Genomic DNA, 14,710 nt, shown 5'->3' on the forward strand with positions numbered 1-14,710 from the left:
CCTACTCTATGACTGTTACATCCACGCATTGACATTTGACTTACACTTGACATGACCCAACATTACAATGCACATGTACTCATGTAAGACAACATGGCTTAAGCAAACCTTGCAAGACATCACTAACACTCAGTCCACTGTGATGAGACCAACTCTTTGACATGCTTGTGATGGTGAAGGTGGTGAGCTGATGCCAAGATTGGTCATCCATGATGGTGTGCATGCACCTCATGGTGACATCTTACTGAAGCGAACTTTTGCCTTCATGGGAACTAGTGCATTGGTTCGGCCCCTTCATCTAGCTCGTCTGCTAACATGGACATGGTCTTCCTAGGTACGGTTGAATCGGAAATGCACTGATGCATAGTGTCTGTGTTGATCTTCAAGTGTGTGTTGGTGGTCATGCACATCAACTTGCCGCAGTACATGTTTAGTCCCAGTTGGACTTGCTTCTTGTCGTCACCTTGGTGAGTGTGTTGAATGGATTGGATTACATGTGTGCGCTCAACGACATGCATGCTGCTGAATCCCTTGCATGCGATCAACAAAAATTGTCACCTTCTCTACTCTATGTTAACTACTAGGATGGATCCTTAACTTGTACAAGCACACTTTCTTTTGTGAGTGCATGCTGTGCCCACTGTTGTTCATGCCCCTATTGCAACTCACTCGTCTGTCTGTGCAGCTTCATGTTTTGCTTGAGTTGCTACTTTAGCACATGCACCTCCTTCTTTGTTCCATCTTCTGCCTTCATGCAATCTTCATGTTGCTCTGTGACTTCATAGTCGGAGTCTCCAAAGTTGCTTTCATCATCAATAGACCTTCTTGAGCTTGCAACCTTGTTCTGCCTCCTTGGGTTCAACAACCCTCCTCTTGCATTCATTGCATTTGGTATGCTATCTTTAGTTGTTGTTCATGATGCTGCTCGTTGTGATGCTACTTCTGTCATATCTTGATGTCCTTGTCTACGAACAACTTGATGTCTTCATGGGCAGGCGATTCCATGGACACTTGATTGACTGCATCCCCAAGTGTGCTCTGAACAGTGTCTTCATCTCTTGTCTCCTGGAAACCATTGTACTTGTACTGTTGAGAGGCAGATGAAACCTGGGATACCTGGAGACCTGGAAACACTCATGGAAAGCAATCTGTCAGTTGAAAACCAAAATGAACATGATAACTAACTTGCAACATACTTGGGTGCATGATCATGATGGTTGCTAGGAGGTCGAGAGACCAACTGCCAAGATTGCACAAGGCACAATTTGGGTTGTTGGGAGACTGGAAGACTGCTAGAGATACACAATTCATAGTCCAGTCTGGCTATTGACTGTTGGGATTGTGTAATGTGCAATTCTAGCTTGGAAGGACTGATGGCCTAGGGACAAATTTGCACAATTTCGTGGGCCAAGCAGCCACTGTCCTCGAAAAATGTGAAAAATAATCCTGTAGGCCAGTGTTGGGAAGGAATGTGAAAATATGGAGAGGAAGGTGAGCCTCCCTTCTCTAGATTATGCAATGCAGCCTTGGTGAAGGCAGAGTCTGGGCCAAGGTTGGTCCAACTCGCCGACGGGCAATTGAAATCAACTAAGATAGAAAATGCATGGTGACACTAAGTGATGGAAAAAGTGACTGACAGTGCATGGAAAACATGAATGAATGATTCAACAAAAAGATCAACATGCATGTGGGTGAGGCAGCTCGTCAGTTGGGCAAATGTCTGTGCAAAACAGTTTCATTCATACGACAGCAATGAGATAGCAACAAAATATGAAACAGAGCTAGGACAAGCTAGTATATATGTAAACAATGGCAAGTGTTCAAAGAAATAAAGAAAATAGTACTCCCACAAGTGAAAACATGAAAAGTGACAGAAATGCAGCACAAAGCATGGGAAGCGGGCTTACCCCAAAACAACTGAGATGAATGTGCCAACTACTCCTATATGTGATGTGGGATCTTAGAGCTGCAAGTTTGATGTGAGGAATGAGCTCTTCAGCATCTAGTTGATGAGTTTTGATAACATCAAGGTTGTGATGTGCATGCGACGAATCTAGGGAAAGCGACTCTTGGTGGGAGGTTTCGAAGTTCCTCCTTGCATGTAACCTCCAACTGCTAAACATAGATACCTGAAACAAAGGATGCCTTTGCATGCTGCCTTGGGAGAAGCAGCCTATGCATGCAAGTTTGTTTTGCTCAGTCTCGGAGGGAACCAGTCAGATTAGCTGCACATGCAGTAGACTTCTCGACTGTTGGAGAAAAAATGTGCATTTTTTTGGGAGCTGGGCTGGCTACCTAGGAGATTTGTGCAATTTCTGGGCAGAGCAGTTGACTGTTTCATAGATTTTCACAAATTCTGAGCTGAGCAGCCATGCTACGAAAATTTGTGCAAATCCTACTGGGAGTGTTGGCAGGCAGGATTGCGCAATCCTGTAGCCCAGCAGGCTGCCATAGATGATTGCACAATTTTTGTAGGGAAGGCTGGTTATCCTCCATAAATGCAATTTTCAATGGGAAGCTACTCGTCCTGCAGTTGGATGGAGTCCCGGTGAACAACCTGTGAGGGGAATGGATCGAGTTGTGACTGACAGGCTACCTTTGTGCAAAAAGAAACTAAAGCTTGTGAACGCGACGAGTCAAGGCAAGATGTTGTGAAAGTTAGAAGCGAGGCTCCAAAATGAGGGCAAGGAAAAATTTTGGAGGGTGGTTGTAGTCGCTACAACAAAACCCAACATTTTGGTGTCATTGTCGGGGAGGTTGTCAAAAGAGAGTGCTACTATACTAATGTCTATTCATAGTTGCATACCTAATTCCATGGGGGTTGGATATTAAAGATAGAAGGTAAGAACTTGCGAACACACCTTAGTAAAAACTTATGGTGGTGATTTCCATTGGTTTGCAGTTTCAAGTCATTTAGTATGCATGACTAGGAAAAAAATTAGAGCTACGAATAAGATAGAAATAGAATAAAAATCTTATTCAATGAGTACTAAAAACCAAGATCAAGTTGGCCTTGGAAGATCAATCTTCATAGGTAAAATCATTCTAAAACCAAATTCTTAAGCTTCGGTAGGTCACTGAATGGTATCCAAGAAGGGCTCTACTGTTAATTCCCCTCTTATAACAGAATCCTCTACTATGGCTAAAGTTGAGATGCACGATAAAACTGTGGGATTTGAGAGGATATTTCAAGTCTCATCAAATGAACATCCTAATCCTCTTAAAAAGAGTGAGGGAAACTGTTGTAATTTAAAATAAGGAACAAGTGAAACAAGTGACTCACATTTCAACCTTCTAAACAAGAGCCTTCTATAACACATGTTTTGAAGGAAGGAATCAAAATTCGTAACTCAAGTAGTGTCATAAGACCTTGACAAGGTTTAAAGTATTGTCACTATACCGACCCTTTTCAAATAGTACCCCTTGATTTTGGAATTCCCAAGGGTTACTGACATATTTTAAACCAAATGGAGGGACATTTATTTGGCATTCATACCTCGACAATAGAGTTTCCTTTTGTCGATCCACCAGTAAATGCACCCATGAAAGTGATTCCCCTCCAAATTCTTCCTTATTTTCATGGATTAGCCTCCGAATACCCAAATTCCTTTTTGTTTTAATTCAAAATTTTGTGTCAAGGATATTATTACACCATTGATCCTCAAAAATTAAAGTTATTGGAGCCTCCCTTCCAACCTTCGTAGCAACTTTCCTTGCTTCGTCAAGTTCACAAGTTTTAGTGTTTTTCTTGCACTAAGGTAGCCTTTCGATCACAACTCGATGCATTCCCCTCACAGGCTGATCAACTGGACTTGGTCCAGCTGTAGGCTGAGCATCTCCCCCAAGAAATAGCGCAATTATGGAGGGAAACCATCCTTCCCTTAAAAAATTGCGTAATCCTGACTGGCAGCATGCTGGGCTCCAGAATTGTGCAATTTTGGCAGTGAACACTCACAGTGAAAATTGTGCAATTTTCCCTAGCAGGGCTGCTCAGCCTAGAATTTGCACAAATCTAGGAAAAATTCAACTACTCTACCCAAAAATTGCACAAATCTCCTCGGTAACCAGCCCAACTCCTAGCCAAAAATGTGCATTTTCTCCCAGCAGTTGAGAAGTCTCTTGCATGTGTAGCTAATTTGATTGGTTCCCTCCAAGATCAAGAAAGTTGACTTGTATGAATGGGATAATTCTCCCAAGGTAGCATGCAAGGCATCCCTTATTTCAGGGATCTAATTTTGGTAGTAGGAGGTTACATGCAATGATAATTTTAGAAACCTCCAACCAAGTGTCGCTTTCCCTAGATTTGTGGCATGCATGTCACAACTTCGATGTTATCAAAACTCATCAACAGGATGCTACATAGCTCATTCCTCACATCAACCTTGTAGCTATGACATCCCACATCACATCTAGGAGCTGTCAGCACATTCAACTCAGCTGTTTTGGGGTAAGCCCGCTTTCCATGACTTTTGTTGCATTTCTGGTGTTTTTTGCATTTTTCTTCGTATGAACACTGTCTTTGTGATTTCAGTGAATGCTTGTTGTCATTTTTGATACATACTAGCTTGTACTAGCATTGTTTCAGTTTTTGTTTCTATCTCACTATTGTTGCATGCATGAAACTGTTTTGCAAGAACGGTCACCGATTCAGCGACTCACTTCACACACATGCATGTTGATCTGTTTACTGAATATTTCATTCAATGTTTACATGCACAATCAATCACTTATTCTTTCACTTAGTGTCACCATGCATTCACTTCAACATTTTCTTTCAGTTTCCTGTCGATGAGTCTAGGCAGCCTTGGCCTAGACTCTGCCTCACCAAGAGCCTCACCAAGACAACATTGCACAATCCTGAGAGGGAAGGCTCTGTTTCCTCTTAGGAAATGCACATTTCTACATAGTGACTGTCCTCCGAGACTGTTTTGTGCATTTATGAGGGACAATGATTGGTCTTGTAGCCATTGCCAGCTGAGATTGCGCATTGCACAATTCTAGCAGCCAACAACCAGACTGTACTGTGAATTGCGCAATTCCAACAGTCAGTCAGTCTCCCAGTAGCCTAGATTATGCCTTGTGCAGTTTTGGTAGTTAGTCTCCCGACCTCCAAGCCAAAATTGTGCAACCTTTGTGATCAATCACACAGGTATGTCACAAGTCAGTTCTCAAGTTTATTTTATTTTTTCGACTGAGAGATTGCTTACCATGAGTGTTTCCATGTCTCTAGGTATTACCGGCATTCATCTTCCTCTCAACAGTGTAGGTATAATGGTTTCCAAGAGAGTAGAGTCGAAGACACCCTTCAGAGAAAACCTAGAGATGCAATCGATCAAATGTCTATGAGCTTGCCTACTCATGAAGATATCAACTTGTTCGTAGATAAGGAAATCAATATATGATAGTAGCAGCATCAAAACGAGAAACATCATCAAAAACAACTGAAGGCAACATACCAAATGCAACGAATGCAATGAATGTAACGAATGCAACAAATGCAATGAATCCAAGAGGAAGGTTGTTGACATCACAGAGGCAGAACAAATTTGCAAGCTCAAGCAGATGCACTGATGATGAAAGTAACTTTGGAGACTTAGACTATGAGGTGACGAGGCAACATGAATATAGTGCGAAGACAGAGAGAACAAGGAAGGAGTTACATGTGCTGAAGAAACAACTCAAGGAAGAACATGAAGCTGCATAGACAAGCGAATGAGTTGCAGTGGTAACAAGAACAATAGTGGGCACAACATGCACTCATGGATGAAACTGCACCCGTACAGGTTAAAGATCCATCCTAGCAGCTGGCACGGAGCAGACATGGTGAGCAGTGTTATTAATTGCATGCAAGGGATTCAATAGCATGCATGTCATTGTGCGCACACATGCGATCCAACCCATTCAGCACACTCACCAAGGCAAAGACAAGATGAAATTAAAACTGGAGCTGAACATATACTTCAAAAAGTTGATGCACATGACCACCATCACACACTTGAAGATCAAAACAAACACTATGCATCAGTGTGTTTCTGGTTCAATCGCACCCAAGAAGACCATGCACATGTTAGCAGAAGAGTTGGATGAAGGAGCCATACCAATGCACTGGATTCAATGGAGGCAAGAGCTCGCTTCAGCAAGATGTCACCATGGGGTGCATGCCCACCTTCACAGATGACCGAGCTTGGCATCAGCCCAACAACCTCACCATCACAAGCATGTCAAAGAGTTGGTCTCACCTCAACAGACCAAGTGTCAATGATGTCTTGCATGGCTTGCTCAAGCCATTTTGTCTCACATGGGCACATGTTCATTGTAATGTAACATCATGTCAAATGGAAGTTCAAGTGTCAATAGTTGGATGTAATAGTCATAGAGTAGATGAAGAGTCATTAGGGTAGATGAACTATCACAAAGGGGAATGTCAAGGGTCACCCCACCCTTTGCTATAAATAGAACTTCATAACTCATTGTAAATGATTTTTGTCAGCCAAGCTTCCAATAAGACTACCTTGGAGAGATCTTGGACAGTATTGTAACGCGCCTTGGCTTCTCCACTGCACAGAGCTAATACATATCTTTGGAGGAGCAGTCGGATGTGGCTGTAACATTCCACTGTTGGGGCTAGTGGGTGTACATGGATGTATTGTATGACTAGAACTTACACTCATTTATATAATAAGAGCCAACACGTTTCATGCATATGTTGTATTGTATTCCAGCTATCTTGTTTACTCTAAAAGGCATATGTATTTGCTTTCTTACACACACATGTATGGATTGTTTTGTATGAGCATGTATGAATCTTTCTAAAATGTGTTGATTGGTTTAACCATCACTTTGGATTCCCAGCTAACTTTCTTTCCAGCTTGTGATGCATCTTTGCTCGTGTGTTACCTTCCCATCTGAGTATTGTTACAGGTTGCTAAGGGGCACACTTATCTCAACCCACCAATGTTAGAACCTCTCATAAACCTTCCATGACTCACTGTAGCAGTCACACCCTTGCTGCTAATAGAGTCATCTTACTTACCTCTGTGAAAAATCGCAGTCAAGTCATTACCATACTACCCACTGCTAGGACTCCTACACCAAACGATCTGAGGTCTAATTGAGACTTCTTATAGGGGAGATCCCCTTACATGCTGGTGGGTCCAGCACCATTAACATTTTGGTGCTAGAAGGAGAGCCAAATGACAAGATGAGTCCTTGCATCTATTTTGAATCTATACACATCTATCATGACTCGCTACTGTGCTGCTCTTCCAGAATTTATGTCTTATGGAAATGATTTCATTATCTCAAAAATTCTCTCGGATAATTTGTCTCATAAAAATTTTGATGGTGGAGGCTTTGTAGCCTTGGTAAGACACATGATCAGCATTGTAGGCTCATGTGAAAGACATGGATTCTTTGAAGAATACATGAGTTGCACGTTGTTCATCTACACGCTCCGAGGGCACCCAAGGCATTGGTGTGCCACGCTTCCTGAAAAATATATTCATTCTCTTACTCATCTAATCACAGAGATAGACTGTGTTTTCAATCACTTTAACTGGAATGCATTTGATCAAGAAATTCTGAAATTATGAAAAGCACCCAATGAATTCATTTATCAATTTTACACACGCTTTTTTAATCTTGCATACGTATTCCCCGAAGATGAAATTGATTGGGAATTTCTTTATGGAATATTTGAGTATTTTCTTCACATATCTGAACCCCCCTCAACACACTTTGGTGATGGAGCTACACAATCACAGGCAAGCATATTCGTTGTCACAAGTGACTTTCTACCTTCACCTCATCAAATAGTTCCACCCCTACATAGTGATATGGGAGATCATGCACATGCCTTTGTTGAACTATCACACTCTCCCACCTCACATGCTCTTGAGATTTGTGTAGATTTGGCTTTCAAGCCTGTTGGTTTTCATGTGGACTCTTTCCCTTGACCTCTATCCTCACATTTTGTTGATCCTCCAGATTGTAATTTCTTGTGTTCTCCCACTCCAGACTCCTCACCTGTTGTGAACGAGGATCAAGCTATCAATGAAGTTGGTGTTATGAAGCCAACCTATGCCATCATTCATGATGAGTGTGTGTGGGAATCTAAAGAATATCCCATGGTAAAGGATGACTCCCTTCCAGTCGTGCCTCATCCACTTTATCCTAGCATCCCTTGTGATTCTGCCATTGCTGATTTCCCCTGTGAAAACCCATTTCCAGATGTTTCTACTTTCGATCATTCACAAGACACCTCAGATGTCAGTCTATCATTACAGTGCTGAGAGGACACATATTCCTTAGAAAATTCATTCAATCTATCATTTATCTTTCTTGAAAACACAGAGGGTTAACATCTTTGCTTCTCATCTACCCCTTTGCCTGGTTCATAAAATCATTAGGATGCCAACAAACATCCTGGATTTTCTGATCTTGGTTTTCATGATATTCACTTCCTCATCTGATCACGATGTTGATTCAACCATTTTTAATATAGCCAAGACACTAGTGTACGATGATCTATTTTCCAATGAGGTCGAAACCCCCCAGAATGTTGAGGCACTTCAGCCCAAGCTGATGATTATATCAGGCCCTCGCTGTCCTGAGGTTAGTTTCACTTCTGGTCAGGAAATGTTTGAAACACTCAAGGCTCCTCATAGCTCTCTACTTTGCATTGAAGATCAACTAGACACCTAGATTTCGCTTCCTCCGCTCAAACTACATGATCCCATCGCTCACGCATTAGAGGAATCTTACATAGCTAGCACACATGCACAACATAAGTGGTCTACTTTTCTCTTGTTTGCTTGCATGTCATAGTTAAGAGAATGCACACACTCAACATCTTCACACAGTGTAGCACAACATCATGGTAGCACCACAGAATGCATATCATGCACTTTCTCTCATCGTTGTTCTGTGGTCACTTGTAAGCCTGAAGTGTGTTTGTCTTCACTATTACATCTTTCTTGTTTGCTGGTTTGCACAGTTGTCTTGTTCACAAACCATGCCTTCACCAACATGGGTCAACCAATACATCGGTGGCTGTATTGGAAGTATCACTTCACGTGAGATGACCCATACACTATTAGCTTAGGAGTAGGAGTTGTGTTTTCTTTTGATTTGTTTGCTTGCATGCTTGTTTTCTTACTTTCTTTATTTTTTTGTTTGTCTGCTTGCTTGTTTCTTTACTTTCTTTGCTTTTTCTTTTCTTTGTTTTTTGTTAGTTATCTTGCTTTGTTTCGTAGGATAGTTTCGCATGAAACCATGTATGACTCTTGAAGAAAGATGGGTAAAGTACAAGATACCTTGTGATGCTATCACTACTTGGTTATTTGTTATCCACCCTCTGTATGAAGAACTTGTTACTTTTAGTCCACGATACATCGAAGGAAAATACATACTATTGGAAGTGAACCTTGGTGAAAACACAACGCTTGCACGCTAACTAGTGTCACCTACTCTAGTCAGTTATTTTTGGTTAACACTTGTCAGCTCAGTCAAGTAGAGTAAGGTGAGAGTGAAAACCTTAACAGGCACGTCAAAGGTATAATAAAATACTTCTCTATAAGAAAAACTTCTTCTGCTCTCAATAAGTTGGGATCCCTCTTCCACCTCTGAAATGAATAAGTGTTATGCACAATTACAAAGATGAAAATGAAAAAAAATGAAAAAGTGATTTTTTTTTGAAAAAATGAAAACTAATAAGGAGAAATAAGAGAAAGGCTTCCTGCGCAGAGAGGTGATGCAAATAACTCCATCGGGGTACTGACTAGGCTTTTTGGTAGCAGATCCATGCTTTAGTTCTATGTGACTCCATCAAGGTACTATCCAAGCCTGCTGGCAGCGGAGCAACACCAGAGATGAAATTAAGACTCTGATGACTATACTGCTTGTGCACCAATATACCACTCAACCCCAATCAAAACAACTGTGTTTCCTTGGCTTGGAATGTGTGTTAATCAACCAAGAGCTTGGAAGATGCTACATCTTACAATCAAGCTAGTGTGGAAACCAAGAGGAGCTGCGAATTGAAGAATACTTCCAGAGGTGTTAGACAAGATTTTCATGAACGAGGTCCATTCAGAGAGTTGGAGTTCTACCAGTGTTTCACCAAGTGTTGTAGTGGCTACAACCACCCTCCAAAATTTTACATTAGCTTCATTTTGGAGCCTCCCTTCCAACCTTCACAGCAGCTTGCCGTGCTTTATCAAGTTCACAAGTTTCAGTGTTTTGCTTGCACTAAGGCAGCCCGTTGATCACAACTCAATGCATTCCCCTGACAGGCTGATCACCCATACTTGGTCTAGCTGCAGGCTAAGCAACTCCCCCAATAAATTGTGCAATTATGGGGGGCAACCAACCTTCCCTTCGGAAATTGCACACTCTTGACTAGAAGCCTTTCGAGCTCTAGAATTGCACACTTATGGCAGTCAACACTCATGGTGAAAATTGTGTAATTTTCTCGAGCAGGGCTGCTCAGCCCAGAATTTGTACAAATCTGGGCAGCATTCAACTGCTCTGCCTAGAAAATATGCAAATCGCCTAGGCAACCAACCCAAATCCCAGCCAGAAATGCACATTTTCTCCTAGCAGTCAAGTAGTCTCTTACATGTGTGGCTGAGTTGATGGTTCCCTCTGGGAACAAGAAACACTGAATTTCACGCATGGATTGCCTCTCCCAAGGCAACATGCAAGGCATCCCTTGTTTCAGGGATCTATTTTTGGTAGTCGGAGGTTACGTGTAAGGATCATTTCAGAAACATCCCACCAAGTTTTGCTTTCCCTAGATTTGTAGCATGTGCATCACAACCTCGATGTTATAAAACTCATCAACCGAATGCTACAGATCTAATTCCTCACATTAACCTTGCATATCTGATATCCCACATCACATCTAGGAGTTGTCAGCACATTCAACTCAGCTATTTTGGGTAAGCCTGCTTTCCATGACTTGTGTTGCATTTCTAGCACTTTCTGTGTTTCGCTTCGTATGAACACTGTCTACTTGATTTTAGTGAAAGCTTGCTATCATTTTGATACATACTAGCTTGTAATAGCATCATTTCAGTTTTGCTGCTATCTCGTTGTTGTCTCATGCATGAACGATCACTAATTCGGCAATTCGCTTCACCCATATGCATGTTGATATGTTTATTCAATCTTTCATTCAATGTTTACATGCACAATCAATCACTTCTGCTTTCAATTAGTGTCGCCATGCATTCACTTCCACATTTTCTTTCAGTTGCCCGTTGGCGAGTCTGGGCAGCCTTGGCCTAGACTTTGCCTCACTAAGAGCCTCATCAAGACAAAATTGAGAAATCTTGAGAGGGAAGGCTCTGTCTTCCTATTAGGAAATTCACATTTCTACCCAGTGACTGTCCTCCCAGATTGTTTTGCGCATTTCTAAGGGACAGTGATTGCTAGCCCAAAAAATTGTGCAATGCAGTCACTGAGCCTGCAATCATTGCTAGCTGAGATTGCACATTACGTAATTCCAACAGTCAACAGCTATACTGGACTGTGTATTGTGCAGTTCCATCAGTTAGTTAGTCTCCCAACATCCTAGATTGTGCGTTACACAGTCTTGGCAGTCAGTCTCCCAACCTCCCAGCTGAAATTGCGCAACCTTCATGATGAGTCACACAGGTATGTTGCAAGTTAGTTCTCATGTTCATTTTGGCTTTCAACCAAAAAATTGCTTTCCACGAGTGTTTCCATGTCTCCAAGTATTGCACGTGTTCATCTCCCTCTCAGCAGTGTAGGTACAATGGTTTCCAAGAGAGCAGAGTCGAAGACAATGTTCAAAGCACACCTGGAGATGCAGTCAATCAAATGTCTATGAGTTTGCCTACTCGCTACGATATCAAGTTTTTTGTAGACAAGGACATCAAAATATGACATCAGCAGCATCACACGGAGAAGCATCATGAACAACAGCTGAAGGTAGCATACCAAATGCAATGAATGAAACAAATGCAATGAATGTAACGAATGCAACGAATGCAAGAGGAAGGTTGTTGACAACATAGAGGTGGAATAAAGTTGCAAGATCAAGCAGATCCACTAATGATGAAAGAAACTTTCGAGACTCAGGCTATGAGGTGACGGCATGACACGAAGATCGTGTGAAGGCATATAGTGGAACAAAGAATGAGTTGCATGTCCTAAAGTAGAAACTCAAGGAAGAACATGAAGCTGCATAGACAGACGAATGAGTTGTAACAGGAACAGGAACAACAATGGGTGCAACATGCACTCATGGATGAAACTGCACCTGTACAAGTTAAAGATCCATCCCAACAACTAGCACAAAGCAAACATGGTGAGCAGTGTTGATGATCACATGTAAGGGATTCAACAACATGCATGTCATTGTATGCACACATGTGATCTAACCCATTTAGCACACTCACCAAGGCGAAGACAAGAAGCAATTCCAACTAGAGTTGAACATGTACTTCGGCAAGTTGATGTGCATGACCACTATCACACACTTGAAGATCAACATGGACATTATGCATCAGTGTGTTTCCGATTTAGCCACACCCAAGAAGACCATGTGCATGTTAGCAGATGAGTTGGACGAAAGAGTCATACAATGCACCCGATGCAATGGAGGCAAGAGTTCGCTCCAGCAAGATGTCACCATGGGGTGTATGCACACTGTCACGGATGACCGAGCTTGGCATCAGCTCACCAACCTCACCGTCACAAGCATGTCAAAGATTTGGTCTCACCTCAACAAACCAAGTGTCAGTGATGTCTTGCAAGGCTTGCTCAAGCAATTTCGTCTCACATGAGCACATGTGCATTTTATGTAATGTCATGTCAAGTGGAAGTTAAAGTGTTAATAGTTGGATGTAACAATCGTAGAGTAGATGAAGAGTCATGAGGGTAGATGAACTGACACAAAGGGGAATATCAAGGGTCACCACACCCTTTGCTATAAATAGAACCTCATAACTCATTGTAAAGTATTTTTGTTAGCTAAGCTTCCGATAAGACTATCTTGGAGAGAGATTGGACAATATTGTAATGTGCCTTGGCTTCTCTACTACACTGTTATATGGAATTTTCATCCACAGATAAACACATTTTCCCTAAGTGGGTAACTACACTTAGAACAATAGAAAGAAAGTAGTTCAACATTTTCCTATAGTAGAGAGATGAGATGAAGGAACATACTTGCAGTCTTTTGCTTCCTTAATCTCTTTTGAATTTCTCCTGTCACTCCCACTTGAACTGAATCCACTCAATTGGTACTTGTGTCAGTAGAAACAGAAACAACAATGATCAAAGCATTCATGATCTATCTACTATAAACCAATGGAATTGAAAACATTGAAACACATAATCATCATAGATATGAACAAGAATATGATAAAAGGGATAAACAACTTAATAAATGTAGAAAGAAGAGTTTCACCCAATATGGTTTGATCCTGTGCCACTCATCCAGCTTTAGTCCAACCCTCGTCACACCAAAAGCACACCAATCCAATAGCATAACATTGCTTGACATGAGCTCAAATCTCAATCCAACAAAATTTCTCTACAATCTTGAGATTCTAGCGCCTTTGATCACTATGATGAGTGCTCAATTTATAGGAAATGGAGGTGGTTTTGTCATAAATGAGGGTGTTGAATAGCCTTCCAAACTTGGAGTTAGATTCCATGGAGCAAGGGATGAGAGGATAGGAGGTTAATGGATCTTTAGCCTATCCAATTTTGAGCTCATAGGAGGAGATAAGAGATAGGATCCGTCTAGAATCATCTAAAATCAAGGAATATTCCCAGAACCCTATGCAAATTTTGCTCAATTTCACCCAACGCAGATCAAAGAGGGCCTAAGTGCACTACAGTGCAGGCCAAAATGGTCCTGCCTACTCTGCAGCACATTTACCCCTGACCAAGGCTGCGCTGGTGTCCCAAGGAGGCATTTAAGCAAGGCTTCAGGCCAGGAAACTTTCATAGAAGGGAGCATTCAATGTGATGACTTGTCTAGGGCATGTAACAACTGAATTAGGGTTTGATGAGCCCTAATTGTACTGATTTGAATGTTAGGAGTGATGTGCCAAAATAAATCTATAACAGTTTCCCCCTAAAGCATGAAGTCGAAAATAATAATGTCAAGTGATATGATTTACGATGTGACAGAGAGGGTTTGAAGCGGACGATGACCTGCATCGATTATAATACATAACATCATGATATTTTGAATTTTTCCATGAATTGATGAGGGAAGGATTACCCATACTCAACATATAAACTTTTCATTACATGTACATAGATAGTCATTTACAAATATAGACCCATGACAGGATGACCATCCGTGTAAAGCTGTTGTACAGATGATTTAGTACTCTCCTTAAATCACAACTCGGATGGATGAAACTAGATGTGGGGTCTTCTATCTCGTCCAATCTTTCGCTCAAGTACGAGTCTAACCATGTGAATATGTGATCTGAAGTCGAACATGGGAAGACATTGTCTGATTACCAGCCAATGATGTAAGTCGTTAACGGACGTGAGATAGATCACTGATAATGATAATGATTGTCAAGGTACTGCAGTACATTTTTCATGGTGCGAATAAATATTTTGATGTCGAACACCATACAAAGTCTTTTGGTTGAAGGTCAGTGATGTCAACCTGTCCTTGAAAGCGAGAAAATTGCCATTGATGTATGCAAGCCTC

The sequence above is a fragment of the Pinus tabuliformis genome, chromosome Q (assembly GCF_031772625.1).
Source record: "Pinus tabuliformis cultivar Carrire ecotype Pingquan chromosome Q, CPIR1, whole genome shotgun sequence".
In the NCBI taxonomy this organism is placed as follows: domain Eukaryota; kingdom Viridiplantae; phylum Streptophyta; class Pinopsida; order Pinales; family Pinaceae; genus Pinus; species Pinus tabuliformis.